The sequence below is a fragment of the Felis catus genome, chromosome B3, assembly GCF_018350175.1.
Source record: "Felis catus isolate Fca126 chromosome B3, F.catus_Fca126_mat1.0, whole genome shotgun sequence".
Taxonomy (NCBI): domain Eukaryota; kingdom Metazoa; phylum Chordata; class Mammalia; order Carnivora; family Felidae; genus Felis; species Felis catus.
The window spans coordinates 41078257-41092107 of NC_058373.1; the positions used below are offsets into that span (position 1 = coordinate 41078257).

At 46.4% G+C, this 13851-nt stretch overlaps 1 long non-coding RNA gene across 1 annotated transcript in view; it reads right to left on the reverse strand.

The window, feature by feature from the left end:
• Positions 1–6273: 6273 nt before the first annotated feature.
• The window catches only part of LOC123385897, a 34648-nt gene continuing 27070 nt past the window's right edge, over positions 6274–13851 (reverse strand). Inside the window, exon 3 of the long non-coding RNA XR_006599138.1 lies at positions 6274–7416. This is a non-coding gene — a long non-coding RNA (uncharacterized LOC123385897). The remainder of the gene's footprint in view (positions 7417–13851) is intronic.

Here is a 13851-nt window from a genome sequence, read left to right on the forward strand (position 1 = left end):
CTGATTATTATTTTGTTTTATTCAATTTATTCAATTTCAGGCTGAGAACCTGCGTGGCTCAGTCGGCTAAGCGTCCGACTTTGGTTCAGGTCATGATCTTGAGGTCTGTGGGTTCGAGCCCCACGTTGGGCTCTGTGCTGACAGCTTGGAGCCTGGAGCCTGTTTCATTCTGTGTCTCCTTCTTTCTCTGCCCTCCCCTAGTCATGCGCACTCTCTCTCAAAAATAAATAAAGATTAAAAAAAATTTTTAAATATATATCTAATCACAAGTTTTGTTAAGAAGGAAAAGATATATTACAGTCCTTCATTACATCAGACCAGTTGCCACTTAAAGCAATAAAGTGACTGATCCAAGCCATATTGTACGTGATCACATACGAATATGAAATGTATACATCTAACAAAAGAAGCAAAATGAATAGATTTAATTAAAGTAACAAAATAATGTATTGTTATGCTCTCTAGCAAAACATAGGTTATCCCAAATAAAAATATTAACAAGCAGCAGCTATTGATGTGGCAGGAATAGGACCATGTCAGCCGTGATCCTTACTATAAACATTCACTTGATTTTTTATTGGTTAATCTCAAATTGTGGTTTTAGGACCTCTCGGGGTCACCAGGTTTGTGATGCTTACTTACTTTGTCTCTCTTTCGGCGATACTTGATTCCCACTTCCACAGGGTGTCCAGAAACTTTTGGTCATTATGCTTCTTCCACTCAACTTTCAAGTGATGCCACTCGTTTACTTAATGGAAGCCAAAGTAACATGATGCCTCTGGTGGCTATGTCTGGTTCTTTCCAGATGTCAGCCAGCCTCTTAGTTGTGGGGAGTCTTGGTTCTCATGATCACCACTTTGGGAGCTGGATCCTTAACCTCTTGCTGTATGATAATGCCAAACACCTGGCTGTACGTTTTCCAAGCACCCTCACGATAGGGTAGCACTCACTGGGTCCCCAACCACAGTTCCCTGTGGAATCTGCTTCCATTGTATGGAGGTCTGTTTTCCTCTTGGGGTCAGAATGTTGCATATTATGTATACTGTTCCACACTTTTTTTACTTAATATAAATGGAGGGATTTTTTTTTCCATATCAGTTCATAAAAAAAGCTTCCTTCTTCTTTGATACAATTGTATACTAGCCCTCTGAATGGATGAAGCATATTTTTACCAGTTACCTAATGATGGATATTTAGGTTGTTTCCTTTGCTATTACAAATAAGGCTATATATAATGAATAACCTTGAACATACGTCATTTCATACATGTGTAATTCTGAGGGTAAATTCCTAGAAGTAGAATTGGTAGATCAAATGGTATGTGCATTTAACATTTTTACAAGTACAACTGAGAACAAACTGAGGGTTGATGGGGGGGTGGAAGGGAGGCGAGGGTGAGTGATGGGTATTGAAGAGGGCATCTTTTGGGATGAACACTGGGTGTTGTATGGAAACCAATTTGACAATAAATTTCATATATTTAAAAAAAACAAATAAATAAAAAATAAAAATATTTAATTTTGTATCTAAAAAAATAAAATATAATTTTTACAAGTACAGCAAAATTGCACCTGATAAAGGTTGTACCAATTTATACGTCTACCAGAAAAGTATGAGCGTGCTTGTATCCTATCAACTTCAGTGTGATACGTTACCAACTTTAGGATTTTTGCTAATTTGATAATGTAAAAACTGATACCTCAGCACGTATTTTATTATGAGAGAATTTGTGGGATATTTTTGTATTTTTAAGATCTATTTGTGTTCTCTTTTCTGTGCTTTGGGGAGTCTGTCATTTATAAAATTTTCATCACAGCATTAGGCAGCACACAAAAGCACAAACATGGATATATTTAACTACATTTAAATCACAAACTTCTTTATACTAACCGAGCATTAAAAAGCTTAAAAACCTAAGAAGGGAAAAAAAAATGTCCAGCATATATTCCCAATATAACTTGCAGAAGAACTTTGAAAAAGAATGGAAAAGGCCAGAATTTGGACTTTGTACCACCCCTCACCATTTTTATAGCTTGCAAGGAAAGTGTGCTCATACCGTATGACTCCTCAAAACAGCCCATTGAAGTGGGTGCTATCATTTCATAAAGACTGTAAGCTCAGAGAGGTTAATCGACCTGCCCAAGGTCACACAGCTGGGGAGAGGAAATGAGGTGTAGTGGCTCTACCACATACAGTTCCTTGAACTATGTAGAGACCTGGGCTCCTGCTCAAGCTTGGCCACAACCTCTAGGCAACCTTGGAGCGGTCTTTGCTTCCTCCACCTCAGTCTTCTTGTCTACAAAATGGCTGGATTTTTAAGGACCTTGCTAGCTCTAGACTTCTTTGTGGTGGGGATGGTGGAGGAGGGTAGGAGTAAAGTGTGGGATGGGATTTGTGAGGGTGAACTGTGGGGGTGTGTCCATGATGGGGAGGTGGTGAGTATAAGTGTGTTCATGGTGTGAGTACAGCAAGGGCATTTCTGCAGCCGGAGAGGCCCTTCCAGGGAGTTCCTTGGCTCTTACAAGAAGGAACTTCCACCCAGAGCTTCCTCTGACCCCATTCCTGTCAGCAGGCCAGGCCCCTGAGCCATGGGGGACATTGTTTTGTCTCCAGGGCCCACTTGCTAGCCTTTTCCCATTTTCCCGAACTTACTGTATTCAAGTTCTTCCTCGGGCTCTTCTTTCCTGAGTTTCAAGGAAAAGGAATGCCATAAGCTCACCACTTTGAGACAGGTGCAGTTTAAGAGACCCTATGAGGAAAGGCCAGCACTCAACCCCGAAGGAAGACAGCCATTGGCGGCAGCTATGGACGAGGCTGATCTTTTCATAGGTACCCAAGTGGGGACTCATATCCCATAGATGCTGATCCAAGAGGCCTGCCCTGTTAGGAGTCACCTTTCTACCCAGTCCTGGCCCTGGCCCTGGGGACAATCTGGAAAATTGACCTAAGCACAGAGTGGAGGGCAGTAAACTATGATAGGAGCCATGAGATCCAGCCACACAGCCTGCTGGACAGATGACCCCAGGGCCAGGCTGCAGCAGGAGTGGGGCTAGGGAAAATGCTAACCCTACCCCCACTCTCCCCACATGGCACTATAACAGGGGCCTAGTTTGCCCCGCATGGGTACATAACTTGACTAAATGGTCAACGAATATTCTCTTTAAGAAAGAGAATGGACAGAAGGAAGGAGAGAAGGAAGAGAGGAAAGCACTGGATAAAGAAACTTTGAAAGTTAAAAAACAAAACATGATAAAATAAAGGCGTTATCTATAAATACAACATTCTAGAGTTCTAAGCAGGCTTCGAACGTCTCTGTTGTTGGCATTAGTCGTGGGTTCTGTTCGTGTATGTGTGTGCATGGGGCTCCCTGGGGGGGTCTGGATCTCCTGGGGCATCATGTGGACAGGGGGTGGGTCAGAGGAAGGCCAGTAGGGGCCCTTCCCAGGCTCTGCGGCTTTCTGGATGACAAGAGCTGACCCTGAACAGGACCTGGCCCTGCATCTGCCTGGAGATCTTATCCTCCCCCCTCCCGAGCTCACATTGACCTCAAAGCAGAATGCCCCAGGCTTGGCCCAGTGTCACGGAAAAGCAGCTGGGGGCAGCTTTCCCAGGCTTCCCGCCCAGGGCTTGGCCCTCAGAGGAGGTGCTGACAGAAGGTCACTGAGGCCTGGCCCAAGGGGGGAGGAAATCCTCCAAAGGAAGGAAGTGGAGCAGGAGTCAAAAAGAGAGAGAGAAAGGGGAATGCATCCTTTGGGAAACCAAGCAGCCAGGGTGGGTGAGCTCCCCTCACCACTGAATAAAGACTTGTTTTTCTCAGCATGGGATCGAGGCTCAGAAAATTGACAAACAATCTTAGGACCCTTTGCCGCCTTGGTCCACTTGAATCCTATGAGGGCCATGAAGAAAATACGGCTCTGCTTCTGCCTTCTGGAAGCCCACAGGACAGGCTGTGTCAAACAGAGGTTTAGTAACAGTGCTAGGGGACTGTGGAGATGGGAGTCACTCCTTAAAAGCGAGGGGTAACATAGTATGAGATCCCATTTGCACAAAGGACAGAACAGTCAGCCCTCGTCTGTGGGGTCAGGTTAGGAGTCACCTCTGGTCAGAGGTCGGAGAGGTGCTGGCGGTGACTGGCAGCGACACGAGGGGACTTTGGGGGCTTGACTGGGATTGATTACACAAGTGTGTTCTGAAAATTAATTGAGCTATACTAAAGGATTTCAAAATGTGCGACTCTGGCATGTGAGTTCTTTGAGCCGAAGGTAATCAAGGCCCAAAAGACTCAGGAAGAACTTTTTGCCTTCCCCTTATCTGCCCCTAAGAATTTAGATAGGAGGCCTTGTCCAGGAAGAGCACTCCCACCACCGGGAGCAGGGCCTATTTATTCAAATTCCTGTCTGTGTCCCTTTGCCTCTATGTGGCATGAAAAACATGTATTTACCATTTCATACATGTGGCTCTAGTTCATTGATTTTTTTAAATGTTTGTTATTTTGGGGGTGCCTGGGTGGCTCAGTCAGTTAAGTGTCCAATTTGGCTCAGGTCCTGATCTCATGGCTTATGAGTTTGAGCCCTGCTCTGATGGCTTTGGCAGCTCAGAGCCTGGAGCCTGCTTCGGATTCTGTGTCTCCCTCTTTCTCTGTCCCTCCCCCGCTTGCACTCTGTCTCAAAATTAATAAACATTTTTTTTTTATGTTTGATTTTGGGAGAGTGGATGCACAAGTTGAGGAGGGGTGGGGGGGGATGGGGTGGACAGAGGATCCTCGAACTCACGAACTGTGAGCTCATGATCTGAGCCAAGGTCGGACATTCAACCGATTGAGCCACTCCCCACCCACTTCATTGATCTTAATTGCTATATAGTATTCCTTTATCTGATCTTAACCACAATTCAGCCCTTCTCCTGTTGGTGAATCTTTTTTTAGTTTTGCAAACATCACCACACTGTGCATTCTGGTTCATGTCTCTCTGTGCCCATCTGTGAAAGTTTCTTTGATATATTCACTCAGAACTGGAATCCGTAGCTCAGGGGCATAAATATCTACAACTCACTAGATACTGCTAAATTGCTCTCCCAACCAGCTCTATCCATTAAGCTCACATCAAGCAGTGTTGAACACGTCATTAACACCCTCCCGAAAATGAGTGCAATCAGGAAGTGTAAATCACTTTCCTTTGGTCTTCCTGTTGGGAACTGAGCAATTTTATTTGACCCTGAAGTACTTTATTCCTGTAGCATTTCATGGGACCAAGTTGTGAGCGACACACAGGAGACCTTACTGCCCATTTTTTCCCTACCCTATCACACGATGAGCCAGTAGCAGCTTAATAGCCCTTCATTCCCATTGTATTTTATTTTTCAATTCTTATTTTAGAGAGCATGAGTGGGGGAGAGGGAGAGAGAGAGAATTTCAAGCAGGATCCATGCTTACCACCAAGCATGATGCAGGGCTCAATCCCATGACCCCTGGATCCTTTTTGTTTGTCTGTTTGTTTGTTTTTTTTTTCTTACTTTGGACTTTTATTCTTTAAACAAATTATACAGAATGGAAGGAAAATAGGTTATTTACAGAAAATATCTAATATGTACAGAGAGGAACAAATTTGGTGACAGAAGAGACTTAAGTACATGCTGGCATCTCAGAAGCATTTCTCAAAGAGCTTAATTTTATTTTCTTGGATTTTAAGAATGTCTAAGATCCTTCTTCATCCTTGATCTTGGGAGCCAAATAGTACTTTAAATGTCTCCTATCAGCAATTTTATACTCTACAACAAAGGGTACCTCTGCAGACCTACTGAGTGTTACTGTAGGAGAGAGTGGAGTGGCTTTTGGAAAGAAGTTCAAGTATCCCAAGTGCAAAAGTTAGCTGAACTGCCTCATTCATGTCTATGGTAACAGCTTCCTCCTCTTTATTGACATTTTCGACCTGAGTTGAAATCAAGGGTCGGATGTTAAACCATTTGAGCCACCCGGGCACCAGTCATTTTCCATTTTAATTCAACAAACATTTATTAAGCATCTGCTGCGAGCAGGCACCAGGAAAACTCAGTGCAGAACAAGACTCCTTTCTGGCCCTCGAGGGGATTACAGTCTGGTGGGCCAGACAGACCCAAGTATGCAAACCATTATCCAAACCACATGAAATCATCCATGAGTTACAAACAAGACTCTGCGGTGCTTCATGGCAGATGTAACTCTTTATTTTCGTTTAAGTGAGGATTTCTGTTTGGATTCTGTCATCGTAGAGTCCTTTTGGAAAGAGAAAATTGGCCACCCAGAGACAGTACCTTTATTTACTGTTAATGCTTGGGTGACTCATTCTGAATGGGGTTGTGGGCAAGAGGTGGTGCATGAAGTGTGAGGAAGAGGAGGGTGCCGGTCCTCGTTACCTGAAGTCTGACACCTTTAGGATAACAGCCCCTCCCTTCCTGGATGGAAATTACGATACACAAGGAGAGGAGACACCTATATTAAAGTCCCGGTCCATCAAGTCAAGCCAGTCCTGTCATGTCTGTGGGCCTCAGTTTCCCCATGTTTAGACAGATGAACTCAAGGTTTTTTCTAGGTTTCACACGTGGGCAGTCTGGCCTGCAGCTGGCGTATTGGATTTGTTAGTTTAAAGTCAGATTACTTTCTTTTCTTTAGTAACAAATGAAGGGAAGCAAAGCTAAACCCCTGTCCCTCTCAGACAACAGCCCCTGTTCTCCCTGCGTTCCTGTCCCCACCACCTCTGTTGCAGCCCTGAGCAGTGGGAAGTTCCAGGCCGGAGCCATCTCCCACTATCCTGGTCCTGATGGCTCTGAAGCTGGAGGTCTGTCTGCTTCTGAGGACCCACGGAAAATGCCAGGCAAGTGCTGGGTGAGCCTGGCATACAACCTGTGCTCAGCAGCGGTTATTATGATTTCCTGGCCCTTGAAGGAAATTCCCCACATGCTAGGCTGCCTTCTGGAGGCGTAGGGGCTCTGACCATTACTGCCCTTTCCTCACTTTCAGGGACCCTCCCAAAAGGGGCCTATGTCGTAGCCCCAGAGGGGTGTAATGTATCCAGGGGATAAAATTTGGGCAAGCCCCTGGGATTCCAGATCCCTGGGTGTACCTGGATGGTATGCAAGGCCTGTCCCTTCAGCCCCGCCCTGCCCTGCCCTGCCCTCACCCCACTTGGTCAAGATGATTCTGCCGATGTCAATGTTTGCATCAGACCCAGCTGCTCAGAGAGTGTCCACCCACAGGCCACTCTGCAGCACAGTCAAGGCCAGTCCCAGATAACCCACTTGGAGCTGGCTCCGGTATCAGCTCCAGCTTCAGGATCAGCCAGGTCACTCAGAACCCTGCCTGAGGCTCTCCGTGCATTGGGGCCGGGCTCTGGCTTTGTCCTGGAACAGCTATGAAGTAGGCAGCCTTCCCCACTTGAGGCCCTGCAAGGAAGACAGGAAGTCAGGCAGGTAGGCAAAAACAATGACTAAGCACCTCTTCACTCAAGTGTCTCTATCGTTTGGACAACCTCGGACTTACTAGTCCCCCATTTTGGGGATGAAGAAACTGAGGCTCAGACAGAGAGGTTATTAGTCCTAGTTCACTCAGCTAGCCAGTAGAAGAACCTGGTTTGAACCTACACTCTGTCTGAACCTCCCAGATTGGGACCTACTTACCCTAAGACCTTAGGGCTTAAGCTCTCTGTCTAGCTTCTGGGAAAATGCATAGAACTAATTCACATGAGAATGAAAATGACTGAAATAGGGTAAGAGTGAGTATCCTCTTTCCCAGGGGGCTCCAAGGTACAGGCCCAGGTGTGACCTCTCTTGTTCCCCTTGCAGCAGTTCATGGGGGTAGTCCTGGGCCACACAAAGTTGATTTATTTATTTTTTATTTTTTTTTAACGTTTATTTATTTTTGAGACAGAGAGAGACAGAGCATGAACGGGGGAGGGTCAGAGAGAGGGAGACACAGAATCTGAAACAGGCTCCGGGCTCTGAGCTGTCAGCACAGGGGCCCGATGCGGGGCTCGAACTCACGGACCGCGAGATCGTGACCTGAGCCGAAGTCGGCGCTCAACCGACTGAGCCACCCAGGCGCCGCCCCGACACACAAAGTTGATTTAATTGAACTATTTCTTTTGGGAATTTCCCCTAAAGCTAAGGCATTTCCCTCTCGGTGTCACTGGAAAGTTCCCAAGAGCCTACCTCCCTACCCTCTCTGCCTGGTTGGCTGTAGGCCAGACAAGAGGTCGAGACAAGGATGTGGCAGTTGTGGGGCTTGTTCCGCCTTGCCCATTCGCAGCATGTCTATAGCCCCTACACGGGTTCCTGATCCTTCAGGGTAGGGGGAGGGCAGAGGGTGGGGGTGGGGATGGCAGATGGGGAGACTTGCCAGCTTCACTGTAAGGAGCATGGCTTAAAGGCGCCTCTGATTCAAATGGGTAAGGGGCGTTAAGGAGGACACTTGTTGGAATGAGCACAGGGTGTTATACATAGGGGACGAATCACTGGAATCTGTTCCTGAGATCATTATAGCACCATATGCTAACTAACTTGGATATGAATTAAAAAAAAAAAAAAAAAAAAAAGGTACCTCTGATTCCCAGGCCCAGGCCCAGCCAGGAGTCCTGCAAAAGCACAGCTCCCAGGGGCTTGCTGCCATGTCCCTCTTGAAGTCTCTGGGCTTGAGGAGAGAGGGGGAATTCAGGCGACGGATTCTGACAGAGTGGATTTGAATCCTGGCTCTGACACTTCCCACTGAATGCTTACGGGGAATTAACTTCATCATTCTGAGCCTTGAATTCCTTATCAGAAAATGGGGACACTACCTTAATAATAGGCTGCTGTGAGGACTGAAGAGGCGATGCATTGACAGTCTAGCAACTCAAGTGGCGACTCAACTTCACTAAGTGGCAGTGTCTGCCCTGGGGGCTATGTGGACAGTCAAGAGTGCAGGGATCAACCAGTTGTGCCTGCACCAGGTGTGACCTGCTAGCCATCTCCAGCGTGGTACGTGGTGTTGAATGACTAGGAACTCCATTTTCCCCTTCAGGAATTCACCTGTCCCACTTGTCACTCCCTTGCCTGCATGTGCTTGGATGTCACCTGCCCTTTTCCTCCCCTAGCTAACAAACCCACTGAGCCTCTTAGGGTCTGAGGTTAGCATCTCAAAAGAGCCTGGATTCCTAATTGCAGAAATCTCTCTCCCTCCTGTTTTTGCCTCAGGAGGCACATCACTAAGAGCCTCCCTCGGATGACTGACAGAGAATTCATTTCAGATTTGGGAGTGTGTATACATGTACGATTTTGAAAAAAGCCTATACTTAGCAAATGACTCCAAGTCTACATGCCGAAATATTAACAGTGGCATTATATACATATGCACATTATATATTATACTGAACTTCATTTCCTTCTTATACATGAACATATTTTTCAGTGAACATACATTATATTTATAATGAGAACAAAGTCATGTTGAACAATACATTTTCCTTTGTGTAATGGTATCTATGTTGCTTTTTCTTCGAAGTACCGAAATCTGTATTGGCAGGTGAATCAAGTTTAGATTGAATCGCTCAAACGTCTTCCAACCTCCCAACCTCTCCTTTCTCGTTTCGGTCCTGTGAATTCTGAAGTACCTTTGAAAACCCCCAAAGATTCCAACTCAGTTTCTCTCCCCTTGACTCAACATCCATTTGCTGAACACCGTGCATCTGGCTCTGTGCCAGGGGCTGGGGGATTATGCTGAAGATGGGGTGGTCTCCATCCCCACATGGCTGGGCAAATGAAGGAAGGAAATACACATCTTTCAGTGACTGGCGTTTAAAGGGGAAAGAATTATATGCAGGAAGGAAAGAGATAGAAGGAGGCTTCCCAGCTGGGCAGTGGGCCTCAAGTACGCTGTGGAACTCTCTGAGGACGACCCCTCTTCCATGATAACTCAGAGCAGAGCCATCCAGATCTGGGTTCCTGGGGCATGTGTTCTGGGTAGCAGACACTAGACCAGGCTCCTGTTGGCATCTCCTGGTGCCTGGAGGGAGTTCTGACTCCAGGGAGCCCACTCCTGCCTTCAGAGAGCTGCCTCCCGGCCCAGAGGAAGAATGAATCCTCTGTCCTCAGGTCTCAGAGAGAGGTGGCCTTGGTGACCTGAATCCTTAGGGAGGGAGGGTATGCCCAGCAGTTCCCCAGTGGGCTCCACCTGCAGCTGTCCTCACTGCCAGGGGTTAGAGCACCAGCTGCTCCCTGCTACCAGTGAGATCAGAGAAGCAGGGCCAGGGTATGGGGTTCAGAGACCTGGGACCTTGTCCTCGCTGTGCCACTAATTCTCTGGGCACATTCGGTGATACTTGTTACCTAGGAGGTGCCAGACACTATGTGAGATACTTTACATTTTTAGCAATGTGTTTTCTCTCTTTTGCAGGTGAGGAAACCAAGTCTTGGGGTGGCTCTGTAAATTGCACAAAGTCACACACACAACTGGAGTTGCAATCCCATTCTCTCTGGCTCCAGAGCTGGTGTTATCTTTCCCCAGCAGGGCCGGTCTCTGGACCTCCCATCTCTTCCTCACCCTATAAAGAGGTTGGACTTACTTGATGAAAGGAGAAGGCAGGAAGGAAGCCCTTCAGCTAAACAAGCCTCCCAAGGGCTTACTGTCATTGCCATCAGAGCCACTGGGCCTTGGGGCGGTCCCCACCATTGCTTGGGGTTGCACCAACTTTTCTGGTTTCTCAGGGGCTGGGTCCAGAATGTCCCTATCTGGTGTCTCTCCCATTCACCTGCATTGGCTCAAATCTACCCAATAGGTTGTTTTATTCTCCCTTCCCTTCCCTTCCCTTCCCTTTTACCAGCTAGGGTCAGAAAATCAGCTTAAGAAGGAAAATACAAATAAAAAGGCTTTCTGCAGAGAAAACCCTGATCACAGGAGAAGCTGTGACTGGAGACTACTTTCTGCAAACTTTTGAGGATTCTGTAGGCTGTACCTTTCTCGACCTGAAGGTCCCCAAATCCAGGGTCTTTCTTTCTCTTCCACCCTCAGGAGCTCTATCTCCTCTGCCTCTCAGGGTTCTGGGAGCAAATTTCCAGCTGTGATTCCACAGCCCTCTTGTTACTATACCACCATCACAGCCAGCCCTGCTTTGTTGTGGTAGAAGAAAGGGGCCACTGGGCACAGGGTTCTGTGACCATTTGACAGATGAAGAAACTGAGGCCATACAGCTAGGAGGTAGATCCTCTGAGTCCTGGCCCCTTGCTTGGGTGAGTAACTGCAGCTTCTGATCTTGGCATTCTGTGGTCCTTTTTCCACCCTCCATGGAGTTTTCTTGCTGAAGTTGTCCGGAGTCTGGAATGCAGCCTGTCTCCCTAGGTTTCCCAGATTTGTGCCAGCAGCTCCTAGGCTGGCTCTTCTACAGGAATTGGAGCTGCCCTCTGCTCCATTCCTGCTGACTGGAACACCCGAGAGCTTTGTTTCTCCCCAACGCGAAATTGGAAACCTGTTGGTCTGCCAAAGGCTCCATCAAAAAATACTTCCCGACCACTTGCCCTTGTCTCCTTCCACCCCAGGGAGGAAACAACAATCTCCCAGGACACACGCAATGGGAAGCTGGCAGCAGGGTTTTGTCACAGCCTTTGGGATCATGTGAATCAGGGGAACCAAACACTCATGCTCTCCTTCCAGATAAGATAAAAGTTTCATTTTATTCTTATTGGGGAAGGAGTGACCTTGCCAGGTGCCAGAAATGTTAATGAGGCCCCAAGAGGGAACCTGCCTGGTAGAAAGAGCTCTGAACTGAAAGCCACATGGGGCTCCGATAATTCCCAGAGGTGCGACTTTGGGCAAATCAGGTTGCCTTTCGGAGCCTGCCTTGCAGGGGGTTGGAAAGACAATGAGGCAACACTGCAATGTTTATGGCCTTGGAAAGATGCTCATGATATATGGGTATGAAAAAAGCAGGTTACAAAAAGTTGTGTAGAGTAGGTCCCCATTAATGAGAAATATAGACAAATAGCTGAGAGCGTATACCACCATGTTAATAGTGTTTATTGTGGACGATGGAATCATAGATTCTGATAGTTTTCCCTTCTTTCTTATCTATATTTTCTAATTTTTTTCTACAGTGAGTATGTATTATGTATTTGTCAGCTATTCCCACAATAATGCTGCATAATAGACTAGCCCAGAAACAGTGGCTTATATCACAAGGATTTATTCTCATTCTCATGGTCTGTCGGTCAACTGCAATTTGACTAATGTTGGTCAGCCTTGGCAAGGCTGCTATGTCTCAGGCTGCAGGTCAGCTGGGCCTGGCTCCTCGCTGCCGGTTTGGGTTCAGGTCTGTTCCATGTGTCTTCATTTTGGGGTTCTGAGTAAAGGGATAGCAGCTATCTAGGACTTGCTTCTCTTTCCAGAGCCCAGGACACAAGCCGAAGTGTACAAGTACATGGAAAGCCTCTGCTAACATCATTTCAATAACATATCATTGGCTAAAGCCAGTCACATGTTGGCTAAACCCAACATCAATGTCACCACAGTAGGAATGGGAGGGAAGTAAGTATATGCTGAATAATAACCCAAATTCATTGGTTATTACTTGCATAAAAAACGAGCATGATATGCTTCATTCATATTGTCCACTAGAGAGAATCCTATACAACTCTCCAAGAATAAGATGTGGAGCTGCTGTGTAATCTCATTAAAGAATAGAACAAATGTTAAAGGGATAAGCTGACCCTCTCTTCCTTTATCCTATATGGTTGTCCCTTTAAGACAACCAGATACTGCCATTTATGGCATCCACAGTCCCACAAAGGAATGTGGAAAACACAGGTTTATGGGCATTTATAGCCAAAGGCCAGACCCATGCTAATTCCCATCCAAATCTATCTGAATCCACTTGCTGATGATTTTCTCTCTTTTGGCTTCTCTCAGTTGATTCAGCCATTCACTCAAGATATATTTATTGAGAACCTGCTATGTGCTAGAACTCTTCTAGCCACGAATAGGGTTATATTGGTAAATAAGGCAAGTACCAATAAATAAGAAAATCTCCCTCGGGTTTACATTTTAGCAGAGAGATGAGGTGGGTGCTGGGTGTGGTGGGAAATGCTAGTGATATTGATAATGCCAAGTAGTATGGATGCTAAGAATTAAATAAAATAGGGTAGTGCTCTAGAGATTGATAGGGCAGGGCAGGGCTACTTTGGGTGGGTGACGCAAGGGAAGACTTCCCTGAGCAAGTGTTGCTGAAAGTTATTGGAAGTACCTCTTGGGACCTGATATTTGTATCTGGACTCTCCAGACTGGACACTGAGTCGCACTCAAGAACTTGGCTTGGGGGCATCTATGTGGCTCAGTTGGTTAAGCATCTGACTCCAGCTCAGGTCGTGATCTCACAGTTCATAAGTTCGAGCCCCATGTCAGGGTTCTGTGCTGACAGCTTTGAGCCTGGAGCCTGCTTTGGATCTGTGTCTCCCTCTCTCTCTGTCCCTCCCCCTCTCACGCTGTCTCTCTCTCTCAAATAAATAAATATTTTTTTTAATTAAAAAAAAACTTGGCTTGGACTTTTCCCACCAGTTCACTCCCTACTTTGGCCTGCTTTGGGGAGCTTTCCTGTCCTAGCTGCATTTCAGAATCCCACCCAGCTTCCCATCCGCTGGCTGGTGCCCCCATCAGCTTAGCTAGTTTTCATCAAAGATGGGACCCAGGGTGCCTGGCTGGCTCAGTCTGTAGACCACGTGACTCTCGATCTCAGTGTTGGTGAGTTCAAGCTCCCCATTGAGTATAGAGCTTACTTAGAGACAGAGAGAGAGAGAGAGAAAGAAAATTATTAGGTCAGGCCAATCATTTATTGAACTCCTATTGTATACCAAATGAGC